This window comes from Haliotis rubra, unplaced genomic scaffold (assembly GCF_003918875.1).
Source record: "Haliotis rubra isolate DU_JTF1 unplaced genomic scaffold, ASM391887v1 Scf445, whole genome shotgun sequence".
Taxonomy (NCBI): domain Eukaryota; kingdom Metazoa; phylum Mollusca; class Gastropoda; order Lepetellida; family Haliotidae; genus Haliotis; species Haliotis rubra.
Genome location: NW_025767130.1, coordinates 354357 through 372558, shown reverse-complemented (window position 1 = coordinate 372558; position 18202 = coordinate 354357). Strand labels below are relative to the sequence as shown.

Genomic DNA, 18202 nt, shown 5'->3' with positions numbered 1-18202 from the left:
ATAGGCCAATAGTAACATCTCCTTATATGATAGAGCGTAGAAGTAAGAGTTTAGTCATGGTGTCGCTGTATAAAATAATAAGTATGGCTATTGCAATCTTAAGTTACTTAACAAGTTTAAAAAATAATAAACAAGCTGTCATCATCAGCTAAACTTTAGTACAGAGACACCATGACTAAGCTCTCTTCTCGTCTCTGCATGTTATCCCAGACTCGGTGCACTGCATGCTGTGAACTCTTACAAGCGTGTCAACACCACGGGGAGTGAGAGCATTGTCCAAACATGACCCACTTTTCACAAAAAAGCCAAGCTATTTTAAGCTGATATCAAAATGTTACCGTTATACAGAGTACAGGGGAACTTCAATGGATAATGCTCTCCCCCGCGCAAAGATAGAGATAGCTCTTCAAGTACATAACCATGAAAGAAAGATACAACTCTTTTTAAATTCAAATTCATTTTTTTTATTAAGACCTTGTTTGAGTTTAGTTGAGTTACTCAAGTCTACTTTCTCAGTTCACTCGCGGCTCTGTTGGTTTCCGAATCCTGAAATGACAAATGGTAAAATACATAATCCGAAGACGATAATAAAAATATTTGAACGGCATAGAAAAACACTACACTCAGTTAAAACATCATTAATTAAAAGGTACAATCTTAGACTCAAAATAATAATAATAATAATAATAATAATAATAATAATAATAATCTCTTTATTATCCTCAAAACAACTACATTTTGATAATTCGTTTTGTGCCTAACAGTGGTACCCGTCGCCGTAGTGCAGAGTCAATTACTGTGTTCTTCTAACCTCATAATACTGAGTGCCAAGCGAGGTAGCAACAACTCCCACCTTTTTACGTCTTTTGATATGATGTGACCGGGATTCGAACCCATGACCTCCCGGAATCAACGCGGACACTCTACACCTACACCACGGCATATTGAGTACAGAAATACACGGTGGAACTAGCAAACCATGGGTGAAACTACACTTTTACCAAGTGTAGCATTATACCCAAACCTTACTGCATGAGAAACGGTTCTCCACTACAGATGAGGTTGAATTAGTTTTAACAGAAACATGGTATGGTTTTACTTCATCTCTGCTAAAGGTTATCATGTTAAAATAAAAGTTTGCTTACCTAAAACAGAATTTGTGTTTCCCCATCAGCACTGTACTCTTCAGATGCTTCTTCATTCATACTGTCCTCACAGCAGTTGAAGAACTGAAGCTTGTTGAAGAGCCTGTTGTTTTTGGACCGATCCTGGCCTCCAAAGAGGAGATGTGTGGAAGACTTCAGCGCTTCAGTATAATTATCGTTGAGAAGTATATCATATTTAGCGTCTTTCTTCAACGCAGGTGTTAAGACAACCTTCCACAGAGACTTGTCACGAACATCGACCTCCTCATTGCTTAGAATTAGGAGCAATAAATTCTTGGGGAGATCGCTCACTTTACACCTCTCAGTCGTTTCCTTGTAAATACCATTATCATCCACTTTGCTCATAAGGTTTTCTTTGGATATCTTGACAACCTTTGGCGTAAAAGTCTTCTCTTTGCTCTCACCCATGGCTTCAGACATTGTGCGTTTGACTGGAGTTGACATTGTGTAGTGATGTAGATACACGGTATGACGTTGTTGACTGGAGATGAATGTGGTGAAAGATTGACAGAGAGCATCAGTTTTTTTATCTATTTATATTGTGAGTATCCAACAGCTTGTGGGCAAAGGTATCTTGATTACAATAAGATTTCATTTCATAAACCCACGCCCATATTGACACAGGTGCGCTGAATACAATACCCATTCAGTTTCATACCCCACCCATATTGACACACGTGCCTTGAGAACAATACTCATTCACTTCATAACCCCACACCCATATTGACACAGGTGTCCTGAGAACAATACCCATTCAACTCCTGCCCTTTTTTCTATTTATTTACCCATTCAAATTCACAACTCTGCCGTTTTATTGACACAGGTGCTTCTAATATAATACCCATTCAAACCGGGAAGACCCGCCCTTTATTGAAATAGATACAGTCTGTGGAATGAAGACCATACAGTTTCATATCTCACACCCTATGGACACAGCTGTGTTAGATTGACACAGGTGCATGGGTTGTACAATAAGCCAAACCCATATTGACACAGGTGTCCTGAGAACAATACTCATTCACTCCATAACCCACACCCATATTGACACAGGTGCCCTGAAAACAATACCCATTCAACTCCTGTCCTTTTTTTTTTTATTAAATAGAATCAACAGCTGTTCAGCTCTCTGTTGACTTTAGAACAATACCCATACAATACACTGTTGACACAACTCACCAAGTACACTGATGACGTCATCAATGACCTCATTCCATTGTTCAAACGAGGTTATTAGGTACATTTGTGGTTTGAGGTGTTTTATTCATCATTTATTCCCTACTCTCCACCATGCATCCGAGAGGCCCATCCGTTCGGAGGGGGAGGTGTTATGGTCTGGGGAGGCATCTGTGGGGAGTAGAAGACTGACCTGGTCATTGTGCAAAGGAACCTGAATGCTGTTCAGTACAGAGAGCAAATTCTGCGCCCAGTTGTGCTTCCATTCTTCCGGAACCAGCCACAGGGGATAGTGTTTCACCATGACAATGCCAGACCCCACACAGCTAGATTGACATAGGACTTCCTCAACCGCCACAATGTTGATGTTCTCCCTGCCTGTTCACCCGACATGAACCCAATAGAGCATCTGTGGGACCATCTGGGCAGACGGTTAAGGAATCGTCAACAACCCCCAGTGACGAGAGATGAGATGGAACGTGCCCTGAGAGAAGAGTAGCATAGAATCCCAGCACTCGTTATCAGACGCCTGACGTCATCAATGAGACGACGCATCATGGCATGCATTGATGCACGTGGGGGTCATACACGGTATTGAGACATGTTCTGTTTGTTGTGTAAACTTGGTCAATGATTGACAATCATGTGTGGCTCTTAAGATATCACTGAAAAATGAGTTGTTTGACCCCACCATTGTTCAACTAGCACCCACGTGTTATGTGTTGCCTGTATTCCAATCATTTTGTGGCCTAATAATGATCATTAACCCTTCTTTCACGATATACACTCGCTTCGCCAATTTGATTTGTTGTGTTTTGTTTACCACTCATCAAACTCCACCTATACTTTCTTTTGCCGTTTAGTTTAGTTATAAGCTTGTATAATAGAAACAAAACCTTGTATGCAATTTTTTTATTATCATGAACAGAACACATGTAAGTAAATACATACTAATACAGTTTTGCTAAAAAAATTTTTCTAGAACATGATGAGTGGAAACCTTACAAGGCGGTACAGATACAAGGTGAATGGAAGGCGTGAAGGACTGGTTAGATAAGGGACAATATCCCGAAGAAGTCAACTTGGCGCCTATCTTGCTGGAGCTCGATGCCTTGAGAGAGTTCTTAGAAATCGATTAAGGTCGTCATTAGAAGAAGTTGCAGAAGACCAGGGTCCCTTTTCTGTCAGTGGAAGTTAGTGTTCCTGAACAAAGAGTTTTCAGAAATCATGAACTGCGGCAAAATAGATTGCGATTTGAATCTATTTTGGAAAGTCTTTACTTGGATGCACTACAAGTGAAAGTACATAAACTGTGTAGTAATAACTGTTATGGGTGTGAAGTAGATCACCCCTCCCAACGTCATCATCAGTGCCTCATGCTCACCGGTGAAGAACGTGTCAGTATGTATTTTGATGAAGCATTGTTGACTGTGTCACATGCTACCATCCTTGAGAACAGAGAACATCCACTGGACTTGATCTCAAGGACATGTACGTTTTGCGTTACGAGAATGTGCTCTACTTGAATGCATTTTTCTTAACTTCAAAACCCATGATACTTTTGACAAGAGAGACTTACCAAAGGTTGATGGTCACTCAAGAACGGCAGAATTTTTCTCAGACAGCGAATCAGACACCGTTGACTCAACAATGCATTGTGATCGAATAACACGGGTTTCATTACATCATGTCATGATTTCAACACAGGATGTTATTGGAACCAAACTGTGTTTACATTTGTACTCAAAAGACGTCCATGCCCAACATGTGTTTCATGTCTTCGCAAACACGTGTGTGACACACGCGACCTCATATCACCTGGGAAAGATTGCTTTTTGACAATTTCCCAATTGTAATGTTTTTTTTATGCTTACACCAGCTGACGCCTAACACAGTAACTGAATTTTTTTCTCCATGTTATGTTTGTGTAAGGAGTAGGGCTCCTAAAATTCTCAGATGAGTGAAACCATGATTGTCTGACACGACTGACGACATATGAGCAATAGTCGGGCAACCTCGTCATCTCCTATTTTGATGAATAACATACATAACATATGTTAAAACCACCTAGTTGTCTCCTCCTCGAAATCACCCACAGGAACACCAGTTAAATGTTTACCTACATTTTCATTAAAAAAGACGGATATATATATACTAAGCTGCAAAAGAAAGTATAGGTCCGGAAAAGTCAGTTTACTGTGAAAGTGTTCATAGCTCGTTGAAAGTATGCATTCAGACAGTTGTCCCCAAGCACAAGGATGCAAAATCGCATCACCCAAACACAACATGACTGGTGGTGCCATGCTGCACCAGAAAATGGTAAAACACGTGCAAAGGCTGCAGAGGGATATGCACGTGCCGAATTGGCGTACAAGTAAGGTCAAACCATGGGGTGACAACACAGTTGACAAAAGCACACAATCGATATGCCTAGACTGACAAGAGAGGAGCGCGAGAGGGCGATTGGTATGCACCAGAAGGTGCGGGTGCACGCCTTTAATGGTATCCAGGCTGCTGCAAAGTTACCGACAGACAGGAAGGACTGTAGACAGCCCACAACGGGAAGACCACGTGTCAAAACACCCCAGGGAGATCGCCAAATTCGAACAATTCACTTACCCAACAGGTTCGTCACGGCGACGACAGCGCTGGGACATCGCATCAGCCAACGCACAGTACTCCGACGACTTCGTGCTGCAGGAATCAGAGCCTACCGTCCCTTCCGAGGAATGTTCCTGACAGCACAACATCGACGCCGAAGGGTACAATGGGCGAGGCAAGTTCGAATCTGGCAAGTGCGAGAATGGCGCCGTTTACTGTTTTCTGACGAGAGTCGTTTCCAGTTGTTCCAGAACGACGGCAGAGAAGGAGTTTATCACCGAAGAGGTGAACGTTTAGCTCCAACATGCATCCGAGAGGTAGATCCGTTCGGAGGGGGAGGTGTTATTGTCTGGGGGGGCCTCTGTGAGGAACAGAAGACTGACCTGGTCATTGTGCAAGGGATCCTGAATGCTGTTCAGTACAGAGATCAAGTTCTGCGCCCAGTTGTGCTTCCATAGTGTTTCATCATGACAATGCCAGACCCCACACAGCAAGATTGACACAGGACTTCCTCAACCGCCAAAATGTTGATGTTCTCCCTTGGCCTGCCTGTTCACCCGACATGAATCCCATGGAATCCCATTTATTCATAAGTATTATAAGTTTGTGTATTTGTATTAGGTTCATTCAACGCCGTAATTGTTGAAAATGGGGATTATTTTTATTTACAATGATTCCAAGACAGAATTTAAATTTGTCGTTGAGTCGAATTCACACATGGACCTTTTGTTAGATCCTGCAACGTCAAATCAACTCCGACACATTTTTATCTATTTTCTGAATGAAATTGAGCTGCACAGCAGCGGGTCATTTCAGTCCAGTTATTGCGGTGACCTCACTATGACAGTGAACAAAACATTGTTTTGTCTGGATCGTGAGAATCGCACTGTCACCATTCAGAACCTCAATAGCACCAACTTCGCTTGTTTGAATATCAATGAAGTCAAAGATGCTATTGTCAAACTCATACAGGGCGAATCCACCTTGACGATCGAGGCTTTCAAGCGCAAATATCAAGACCTGCATTTATTCGTACGTATTATATGTTTGTGTATTTGTATTACGTTTATTCTACAAATACAGTGTTACTATAATCTTCAACCTAATCCCTCACACTCAGTGCTGAATGCTGTTCAGTACAGAGAGCAAGTTCTGCGCCCAGTTGTGCTTCCGTATTGTTTCAACATGACAATGCCAGACCCCACACAGCAAGATTGACACAGGACTTCCTCAACCGCCAAAATGTTGATGTTCTCCCTTGGCCTGCCTGTTCACCCGACATGAATCCCATGGAATCCCATTGATTCATAAGTATTATAAGTTTGTGTATTTGTATTAGGTTCATTCAACGCCGTAATTGTTGAAAATGGGAATTATTTTTATTTACAATGATTCCAAGACAGAATTTCAATTTGGCGTCGGGTCCATTTCCCACATGGATGTTTTGTTAGATCCCTCAACGTCGAATCAACTTCGACACATTTTGATCTATTTTTTAAATGAGATTGAGTTGTACAGCAGCCGGACATTTCAGTCCAATTATTGTGGCGACCTCACCATGACGGTCAACAAAACATTGTTTTGCCTGGATCGGGGGAGTCGCACGGTCACCATCCAGAACCTTAACAGCAACAACATCGCTTGTTTGACTATAGGTGAGGTCAAAGATGCTATTGTGCAACTCATTCAGGGCGAATCGACGTTGGCGATCGAGGGTTTCAAGCATAGATATCAAGACCTGCATTGATTCGTAAGTATTATAAGTTTGTGTATTTGTATTAGGTTTATTCTACAAATACAATGTTACTATAATCTTCAACCTAATCTCTCACACTCAGTGCAAGTCAGGACCAGGTGCTTTAACGTGTTCCTTTTCACGTGTGAATGAATGAATGCTGTGCAACTATATCAGATTGTAGTTAGGAATGTGGAGGGCTTCAGTGTATGTAAACAAAACTGTTTAGTGGGTAGTTAAGGGATTCACTTCATTTCCTACGACTGACATAATATTACATTTTATAAGCCATGATGTATGGACAAACCATTTCAAGTTTACATTGGAGAGGGAGTAATTGCATACCTAGTGTCAGTTTGCGGGCTCCCACACCAACACCTCTCCATCGGCTCTTGTGTAACTGGTAAACTTTATGTCATCTCTTCTCTCTCTGTAACAGCTGTTACAAACACATGTCGCTTCTTCTGGTAACACAGTAACATTATTACGTTATAATAAATTATAAAGGGAGACACCACTCCGTCGACTCCCGAACTCGCCCTCCTGGGTTGAACACACAGTCCGAAGCAAGTGAGTATCATTCATTCATTCATTTCACTCATTCAATTTTATAGACACGACAATTAACCAGTAATCTTAAGTTTGTTTTATTTTAATTCCAATTCCTTTTCTTTTTAATCCTTTCAGAAGATCTTACTCCTCGTGGCTGAGGCAAGTCAGATACTCAGAAAAGTACAGGAGTTAATAGAATTTATTTAGGAAAATGATTACTATTTGGCTGATTGGGAAAGTAAAAAAACAATAAAGGCTTCTTTTCCACGGAAGATAAAAGTTGGTCAGTGCTGGTCAACAGTGGGTGATGATAAGGGCAAATTGACCAGATAAAGGTATGATTGTACTGACCACCACTAATGACTGACTAATTGGACAGATAACGATTTAACTGTGTGATGATTTAGTAAACTGTCCAGCGAAATGCTGACTGGTCACGACGTGTACCTGAACGGTGAAGAGAAATGCTGACTAGTCGCCACGTGATCCTGTGGCGAAGTTTCTATATACGCAGCACCGTCATTGTAGTCTACAGAGAGGGAGGAAGGCAACTCGAGGCACAGAAGGGCGCTGAACACAGACCAATGGACAACACCAACAGCCAAGGCTAGCAGATCAGCTGAGCAGAGAAGTCCGAAGAACAAGCCTGGTCACACCTGGTCAGCGCCTGGGAAGTGCCTAGCCTCTCTCACAGTCTCCATCACATTCTGATTGTTATTTTACTGACTGTTATCATTATATACCATGGTAATTAAAGAACAGTGTTGAAACTTTTTATCCTTCGTTGTGTTATCGTGCTACATAGAGCACATGTGGGTTCTTCTTTGGTGCCGTGACCCCAATTCCCCCTCAAACAAGGACAAGTCGGAAACAACGTGGACTGGATCCTGATCAGCTTGGTAAGTGGCTTTGACTTCTTCCTTATTCCGACTTCGTTATGGCAAGCCAGGATTTAGGTGACTTTTTGACCGGACTTGCAGAGCAAATAACAGGGCAATTAGCCAGTCTGTCCACGACGTTAGGCGCACAGGGTATATCCCAAATTATAAAACCATTTGAGGGGGAGCCTACGAAGTTTAAAGAATGGATGAAAAGTATTGAAAAATACACCGTGTTGACTAACTCGGGTCAAAAGGGAATCAAATTAGTGGCATACCAGTTCATGGGCAGTTAGCAATTTTATTCATCGCTATTTAGAAGACCATGATCAGGCAACATGGCCGGAGCTAAAGCATGAGTTGTTTCGTCGATTTGCCGAAATGACTGACGCTCAACAGGCCTTTATGCTGTTGAGAAGCATGACACAGAAACACAGTGAAAGTGTACAGTTGTTTGACGAACGACTGCTAAAGTTAGCCGAGGAGGCTTACACAGGACTAGGTAGGGATGGAGATGGTGTTGCCATAGAACGCCAATTAGTAGGTTTTTTCACAGATGGGTTAGCCTATGATTATCTTAAAATGAAAGTAATGAGAGAAAACCCTCCAAACATGGCTACAGCTGTTGCATGTGCAAAGCATGAACAGAATTTACGCACCCGATTTAACCAGAGACTAGGAAGGGTCAATAGAGGACTTGAAGATCAACGTAGGGAAGAACCCATGGAGGTTGACCATTACCGCCCAAGAGCGAAATGCTGTAAATGTCAGCAATCAGGCCACAAGGCGAGGGACTGTAGGTCAGGCAATAGGAATATGTCAATGCAGTGACCAATAAAGAGGCGGAACCCATTGGTAAACCACGAGCAGTGATTGTGTTGGGCATGCAACCAACCGGGGCATTTTAAAAGGGATTGCTCAAACAGAAAGAAAAATTATGGGATGAATTATGCAACATATAGGAGAACACCAAATGGAACACCTTTAAACTAAAAACTCCTTCTCATGATGAAACTGATGGGGAGGAGAAAGAAATAGAGAACAGTATATACTATAAATGTAGCAGGAAATCCAAGTCCATGTACTGGGAAACAACAGTAAAGATGTTTGATTAATTCTGGAGCAGAAGTATCTATTATTCACAGAAGGGTTTTTGACAAACTACAAGGACTCTATAAGTTAAGTAAAAAGATGGTTTCACTACAATCTGTCAATGGGAATGGTTTAGAAGTGGATGATTGTGTAGACATCACTTTTCAAATGAGAGGAGTGACATTAACACACCAATTGTATGTGGTAGGCAACATGAATAGGAATAGGATTTAAGGAAGAGATCGGCTAAAACAACATGGCGTCCGACTTTACTATGACCTTGGAAGTTTAAGGATAGGAAAAACCTATGTACCATTGGAAGATGATCTGCACATTGCATCCATTGTGCGTCTGGCTGGGGACACTATTTTAAAACCACAAAGTAAAAGTATGTGCAGACCAAAAGTAAAACAAGGGCCATATTTTCCCGATGACACACTTTACCAAGTGTCAGAAATAGATACCGGCTATTTATCTTGTGAACCAAACCAGGGCTCATAGTAATTAACTCATTAGCGTGCATGAACAAAGATAGGAATGTCCCAATTATGATAGTGAACACCACAAACAAAACATTCAGGTTAACAAGGGGGTGTGTGTCAGGAAGATTAGATAAGGTACCAGTGGAAAACTTAGTAACACTTGCAGAGAAATTATGACACTCAACAAACCAGCCTGTGGACGATGCATTGTTAGACGTTAAGGCTCCACAAGAGCATAAAGAGAAGAAACAGAATGTAGTAGCTGGGTACAAATACCTCTTTGCCGCAAGTGACTTGGACTTAGGGCATACGAATACAGTACAGATGAAGATTGACACTGGTGACCATGCAACTATCAAGTTGAGGCCATACCGGACACTGCTTGATAAAAGAAAAGTGGTTGACAAAGCCATCAATGACATGCTGGAGGCCAAGATTATTAAACGGTCTAGATCACCGTGGAGCTTTCCAACTGTAGTGGTGGACAAGAAGGACGGAAGTAAACGATTTTGTGTGGACTTCTGGTCCTTAAACAAGATTACCCGACCCATCTCCACACCTCTCCCACTCATTGATGATATCTTGACACAACTGGGGAATTCCAAATACTTGTCCACTCTTGATTTAAAATCGGAGTACTGGCAAATCTTGATGGATGAACAAGACAAGGAAAAGACAGCTTTTGCATGTCACCATGGACTGTTTGAAATCTCTGTTATGCCTTTCGGCCTCTGTAATGCTCCCTCAATATTCATGGAACTCATGATTATAGTACTATAGGATCCAGAAGCATTTGCAATAGCATATCTAGATGACATCTTGATCTTCTCAAAAAACCTTACAGGATCATATGTTTCACATACAAACTGTTTTTGATCGCCTGAAACAGCATTCACTGAAGCTTAAACTTATTAAGTGTAGTTTTGTCCAATCTGAAACGAACTATCTAGGATTTGGGATCGAGCCAGAGGAACAGAAAGTTGAAGCCATACAGTCTATGGGAGCTCCAACATCTGTCAAAGAGGTCAGAAGTTTTATCGGGATGTGTAATTATTACTGGCGCTTCATTCCAAATGTTTCTAAAATTGCTGAACCAATCGTTTGGTTAACGAAGAAATATTCCAGGTTTTCCTGGACAGATGAATGTCAGCGAGCTTTCCAGTTCCTAAAACAAAGCCTCACAGTAATTCTTTTGCTGACATATTCGATCAAACAGAGGTATATACAACAGGTAACGATGTGTCAGGTCAGCAAATTATGGGAACATACCAGGTCAGCACATTATGGTGACATCGTGGCAGGTCAGCGCATTAATGTGTAACAAGTTAGCACATTATAGCACATTATAGCAACGATGAGCCAGGTGAGCACGTTGTGGTAATGTGCCAGGTCAGCACATCATGGTGACAATGTCCCAAGTTAGCAAATTATGGTGACAATGCCCCGAGACATTATGCCAGGTCAACACGTTAGCAATGATTATGATAACAATAAGGCAGGTCAACACGATATGTAACGATGTGCCATAATGATGGTAACGATGGTCAGCACATTATGGTAACGATGTGCACATATGGTAACGATGTGCCATGAGAGCACATTATGGTAACGATGTGCTATGAGAGCACATTATGGTAACGATGTGCAAGGTCAGCACATTATGGTAACGATGTGCCACGTCACCACATTATGGTAACAATGTGCCACGTCAGCACATTATGGTAGCGATGAGCCAGGTTAGCACATTATGGTACGATGTGTCAGGTCAGCACATTATGGTAACGATGTGCCAGCACATTATGGTAACGATGTGCCACGTCAGCATTATGGTTAACAATGCCAGCACATCATGGTGACAATGTGCCAGGTCAGCACATTATGGTGATGATGTGCCAGCTTAGCACATCATGGTGACAACGTGCCAGCACAGCACTTTAGTGTGACACCAAGCCAGGTCTGCACATTACAGTGACGATGAGCCAGGTTAACACATTATGGTAACGATGTGCCACGTCAGCACATTATGGTAACGATGTGCCAGGTCAGCGCATTAAGGTAACATCGTGCCAGATCAGCACATTATGGTAACAAGTCATATCCCAGATAGCATTCAGACATTGGCCCAACGTTGGGCGAACGTCAGAATGCTATCTGGGATGGTTTGCCAGGTCATTCAACCCTGCATAAGTCTTTCCATAGCATCACTTGTCTACAGTAGCCACGTCCTCCGCCGCAGGGACAAATGCCGACACGCGCCTCCACAGAACACAGTACACAGACAGCTCACTGGCTTCATGGCGGGCGCATTTAGGTCACGACGACTCAACACACGAGCCGCGCTACTAAACGATCCCCGCCATCTTACCTGGTGATATACACAGATAACTCCCTCCCCACCTCGTAGACCAGTCAATACGGTACATTACAGTCGTGTACAATACATTTCAGTCGCGTACGATACAATACACGCGTGTACGATACAATACAGGCGTGTTATACCATGCAAATACACACTGCTAACCCCGGCGATACGGGAATATACAACATGGCTGCCTCCTCCTTTGTCTAGTACTTACAGGCACGGGTTTGAGGCGGAGCGACTATTCATTGGAAGCCGTGAACCGTTGAATACTCGTGAACAAAACAAGGAGTGAAAGCAGTCATAGCTGTTGGTGTGACTACTACAATATGTAGGACCAGCCATTACATCGTCAATGTAAACACTCGCTCCCTAGTCCAGAACACACCGCTCCCTCCCGACGCTCGCCTCAAACTGAATGGCAGCGTTGTCACGTGGTATATATAATTTCCTAATGACGTGTTTTATTCAAACTTAAACCAATAGCTGGAGAGGTGTCGAATATCCCGGGAGAGCTATTTTTCCAGGGAGTTGTGCAGTACCGCCAAGGCTAAAGATACAGTGAATATTTACCGGGAAGCATAATCCATATCGGGAGGGACATGGATAGGGTAATTTCCTTTCAAAACATTGTTATGATAGAGTGAATTTTATTTAGTAGCGTGTACAGATTCTTTTCTGTCGCACTTCCTCTTGTGCCACTTGAAAAGGCGGAGACGTGGTTGGAGACGTGGAGTGGGTGAGTGATTTTAGTTTTACCCCGCACTCAGCCATATTCCAGCTATATGGCGGCGGTCTGTATATAATCGAGTCTGGACCAGACAGTCCTGTGATCAACAGCATGAGCATCAATCTACACAATTCAGATCCGATGACATGAGGATGATGATGACGTGATGGTGTGGTGACGTGGATTAAGACGTGATGGTGTGGATGATGACGTGATGGTGTGGATGATGACGTGATGGTGTGGAGACGTGGATGACGACGTGATGGTGTGGATGATGACGTGATGGTGTGGATGATGACGTGATGGTGTGGAGACGTGGATGACGACGTGATGGTGTGGATGATGACGTGATGGTGTGGATGATGACGTGATGGTGTGGATGACGACGTGATGGTGACGTGGATGATGACGTGATGGTGTGGAGACGTGGATGACGACGTGATGGTGTGGATGATGACGTGATGGTGTGGAGACGTGGATGATGACGCGATGGTGTGGAGACGTGGATGATGACGTGATGGTGTGGATGATGACGTGATGGTGTGGAGACGTTGATGACGACGTGATGGTGTGGATGATGACGTGATGGTGTGGAGACGTGGATGACGACGTGATGGTGTGGATGATGGTGTGGTGACGTGGATGAAGACGTGATGGTGTGGATGATGACGTGATGGTGTGGAGACGTGGATGACGACGTGATGGTGTGGAGACGTGGATGACGACGTGATGGTGTGGATGATGACATGATGGATGGAGACGTGGATGTGACGGATGGTGTGACGTGGATGATGACATGATGGTGTGGAGACGTGGATGATGACGTGATGGTGTGGATGATGACGTGATGGTGTGGAGACGTGGATGACGACGTGATGGTGTGGATGATGACATGATGGTGTGGAGACGTGGTTGACGACGTGATGGTGTGGATGATGACGTGATGGTGTGGAGACGTGGATGATGACGTGATGGTGTGGAGACGTGGATGACGACGTGACGCGTAGTGATATGCGATGCTTACCATGGAGATACCTGGAGACGTCAGGAAGGCAAGGGGCCTGGTCAGTGTCGGTTTCAAGCACTGCTCGAGTTCACAGATAAATTATCTGTGTTGATGAGACAGCTTGGCCTGACGGATTTGATTTAAGTGCGTCGGCCTCCTTTTCTTCTTTCATACATGAAAAATTGTAACTATGTAATGTGAATGACGGATTGCTTGGTTTTTAATTTGGTTCTATGACATATTCTGTTTGTAGTGAGTGAGTGAGTTGAGTTTTACGCCGCACTCAGCAATATTCCAGGTATATGGCGGCGGTCTGTAAATAATCGAGTCTGGACCAGACAATCCAGTGATGAACAGCATGAGCATCGATCTGCGCAATTGGGAACCGATGACATGTGTCAACCAAGTCAGCGAGCCTGACCACCCGATCCCGTTAGTCGCCTTTTACGACAAGCAGTCGCCTTTTATGACAAGAATGGGTTGCCGAAGACCTATTCTACCCCGGATCTTCACGGGTCTATTCTGTTTGTAAATAGTAATGTAATGACTACATATTTTTCAAGAAACTCATATCTACTTAGTACTTAAAATGTGTGTGAATGCAGATATATGGCTAGAATACTGACTGACTGACTGACTGAGTTTGGTTTTACGCCGCTTTTAGCAATATTCCAGCAACATCACGGCGGGGGACACCAGAAATGGGCTCCACACATTGTACCCATGTGGGGATTCGAACCCGGGTCTTCGGCGTGACGAGCCAACGCTTTAACCATTAGGCTACCCCACCGCCCCTAATATGGCTAGAATAATGCCGATGTGACGTAAACGTCAACTCTACGCAACTCTTTAACACACACCATGGAATAAATCTCAGAGTTGTGTTGATTTGAGATGAGCGAGATTTCACATCGCATCGGCATTTTTCAGCCATATGGCGACGAAACCAAGTCGGCATTCATACACATTTTGAGTACACAGTTTAAAAGTATTTTTAAAACACATTCGTTCATTATTTTATCATTTTCAAAAGAAAAGTTCATTGCACCAGATTGAAAAAACCCAAGGAATTCATCTTCACATTACATAGAAATTACACTACCGCTTAGTTTCTGAAGATATATATATATATAATTTTGTAGGTAATCATTAAACCAATCTAAACTGAACAGAAGCCCCAGTTGCGACCAGTCACACACTCCCGTGAACTCACTCACGCTCGCGAGCACGCACGCACACAAACACACAGAGTTACACTTCACATGTTTAATCACTGCGGGGAGACTACTACAACCAGACATGGGATCACACATTGTATCCATGTGTCTCACACACTGTATCATGTGTCTCACACATTGTATCCATGTGTCTCACACACTGTATCATGTGTCACACACATTGTATCCATGTGTCTCACACATCGTATCCATGTCTCACACACTGTATCATGTGTCTCACACTGTATCATGTGTCTCACACACTGTATCATGTGTCTCACACATTGTATCCATGTGTCTCACACACTGTATCATGTGTCTCACACTGTATCATGTGTATCACACATTGTATCCATGTGTCTCACACATTGTATCCATGTGTCTCACACTGTATCATGTGTCTCACACATTGTATCCATGTGTCTCACACTGTATCATGTGTCTCACACTGTATCATGTGTCACACACATTGTATCCATGTCTCACACATCGTATCCATGTCTCACACACTGTATCATGTGTCTCACACTGTATCATGTGTCTCACACACTGTATCATGTGTCTCACACATTGTATCCATGTGTCTCACACACTGTATCATGTGTCTCACACTGTATCATGTGTATCACACATTGTATCCATGTGTCTCACACATTGTATCCATGTGTCTCACACTGTATCATGTGTCTCACACATTGTATCCATGTGTCTCACACTGTATCATGTGTCTCACACTGTATCATGTGTCACACACATTGTATCCATGTGTCTCACACATCGTATCCATGTCTCACACATCGTATCCATGTCTCACACACTGTATCATGTGTCACACACATTGTATCCATGTGTCTCACACTGTATCATGTGTCACACATCGTATCCATGTGTCTCACGCATCGTATCCATGTGTCTCACACATTGTATCCATGTGTCTCACACACTGTATCATGTGTCTCACACATATGTATCCGAACCCGGGTCTTCAGCATGACGAGCGAACGCTTTAACCACTAGACTACCCCACCGCCCCTCACATTGAGAACGTGGCGGTCTAATGATTCAACACAAGAAACATGTTTACAGATTGTTTTTTAAATAACGTCACTTTCACTTGTCTACGATGTCGTTACCTAACACAGAAAATTATCAAATTTATATTTTTCAAATTTTGGTAAACATACCGGTCATATTTACCGTTACTTTCCAGCTTGTCCACAGTATCATTACCTACACGAACAATAGTTCAGCTTATATTTTTCAATTAAGTAATTAATTAATTAACGGGTGATCAATATTTAAACGTGCTAGTACGTAGATGGCAATATTATAATTTTTCAGTCTGAGGTTTTCTTTAACAAATCATCATTAGATACTAATATTCCACCTTGTCATATATACAGCAACCGTTATCCGGCCGCGCAGTGATGTAAGGGAGGCAACTTTGTTGACAGTACGGGGTTCGCCATCCTTAAACTCTGGTCATAAAATTCGTCGTCGCAAGAGGCGTGATGAGGTCTTTCTGCTACGTCTCCAACTCCAACTAAGACCCCTTGTGATGAAAGAATCACGGTCAAGCATGTCCTGCTTGACTGTATTGAATATTCCATCACAAGGGATATCCATTTCAAATCACGAACGATGAAGGATCTTTTTAATAATATCAGTCCTCATTTAGTTATTGCATTTTTAAAAGAATTAGATTTGTTAAATGAATTGTAGATAGATAAATATTTTAAAATTGGTAGTTTAGTTGAGCAGTTGAGATTGTTAGTGGCTGTATCTTCACAGGGGGTTGAAGTATTGTAAAATTATTGTCCTGTGGGGGTACGTATAGTCCCAAAACATTCAAAGTAAATTTAAACATAACATTATTTTTAAGCGTAGAATACGTTATTTTAACTTATGGCTAAATTGTCTAAATTTGCTGACAGCTGAAGGGATGGTGTAAATCCAACTAGGGTCCATGCAGGAAGCAAATGTACTGTAAGTCCCCATGGTCCCTTGTATGGTGATCTACCATCAGTCGTTAGCAATCTAGAGCCTGTTTTATATTGTATTGTCATTTATAGTTCCAATATTTTAGATTTAATTGCTAGTTTTAAATGGATATCTGTGATACACTAGTAGTTTTACTGTTCTTCGTCAACAGTTTTTTTTAATTTCTAACTTTATTCATCTTTAATATAATTATAAAATGGCTTCGTCATCATATGGCTGAAATATTGCCGATGTGACGATAAATATTAACACACTCACTCACTCCTGTACCCACTATATATTATGTTTGTAAATCACACTCTCTCATTCACCTGATGAAGGGGAGAAAAAATAGCCCAGAAACGTCGTGTTGTAAATAATGAAGAATTTGTAAATCCATACCATAAGTTAACCATCCAACTTATAAATGTCCATCAAGCATCTTATGTGTTCACAGAGTTTGAGGGCTTCACAGTTCCGAGAGAAGAGGTTTAATTTTGAGAAAGAGGTTTACACCCTTCAGATGGTATTGCCCAACAGCGACACAGAAGCAGCCGAAGACAACGGTGGTGTAGTTCTGGATGCTTTGGTGAAATGTTGGGACAGCTTCTATGAACGGTGAGGTGAGGTGAAAATGGGTTTAACTTCGTGCTTGAGAATATTTCGCACATTTGACGACGTGCATGCGTGTATATGTGTGTGTGCGGCTGCTTGTACTAGTCCAGACTGAAGCTGGTTTTATAGTGCCAGCTCACTGAGATACCATGCCGCAGTGAAGCATGAATACCCCGCTCAGACACATTATACTGACTCCGAGCCGACCAGTCCTTGTTGTACCCATTAATGCCGAGCGTCAGGCAGGGACCAACAAGTACCATATTTCAACGTCTTTCTGTATGACGCGGTCGGGGATCGAACCCGCGACCTTCCGCTCTCCGGGCGGACGCTCTAACCACTACACCACAGAGGCGATCGCTTCTATGAACAGTATACCCTTGTGGACAAAAACACTCCTTCGTTGACAAATGTTTATAATTTACTTTTATTTTTTTATAAGTCTACAACTTGTTTAAGTCACGATATGGCTGAAATATTGAGACTGTAAATGGTAACTCACTCACCCACCCTCTCACTCACTCACTCACTCATCCACTCGCTCACTCACTCACCAGCTCGCTCACTCACTCACCCACTCGCTGAGCTGCTTGTTCAACTCAGCCCTTAGAATCGA

At 42.6% G+C, this 18202-nt stretch overlaps 1 long non-coding RNA gene across 1 annotated transcript; it reads right to left on the bottom strand.

Annotated features, from left to right (window-relative positions):
• Window positions 1-448: 448 nt before the first annotated feature.
• LOC124289639 lies at window positions 449-12439 on the bottom strand. Its single transcript, XR_006901724.1, has 2 exons — window positions 12256-12439; window positions 449-546 (listed from the first exon to the last, which is right to left on the bottom strand). It is a non-coding gene; the product is annotated as an uncharacterized LOC124289639 (long non-coding RNA).
• Window positions 12440-18202: the final 5763 nt, after the last annotated feature.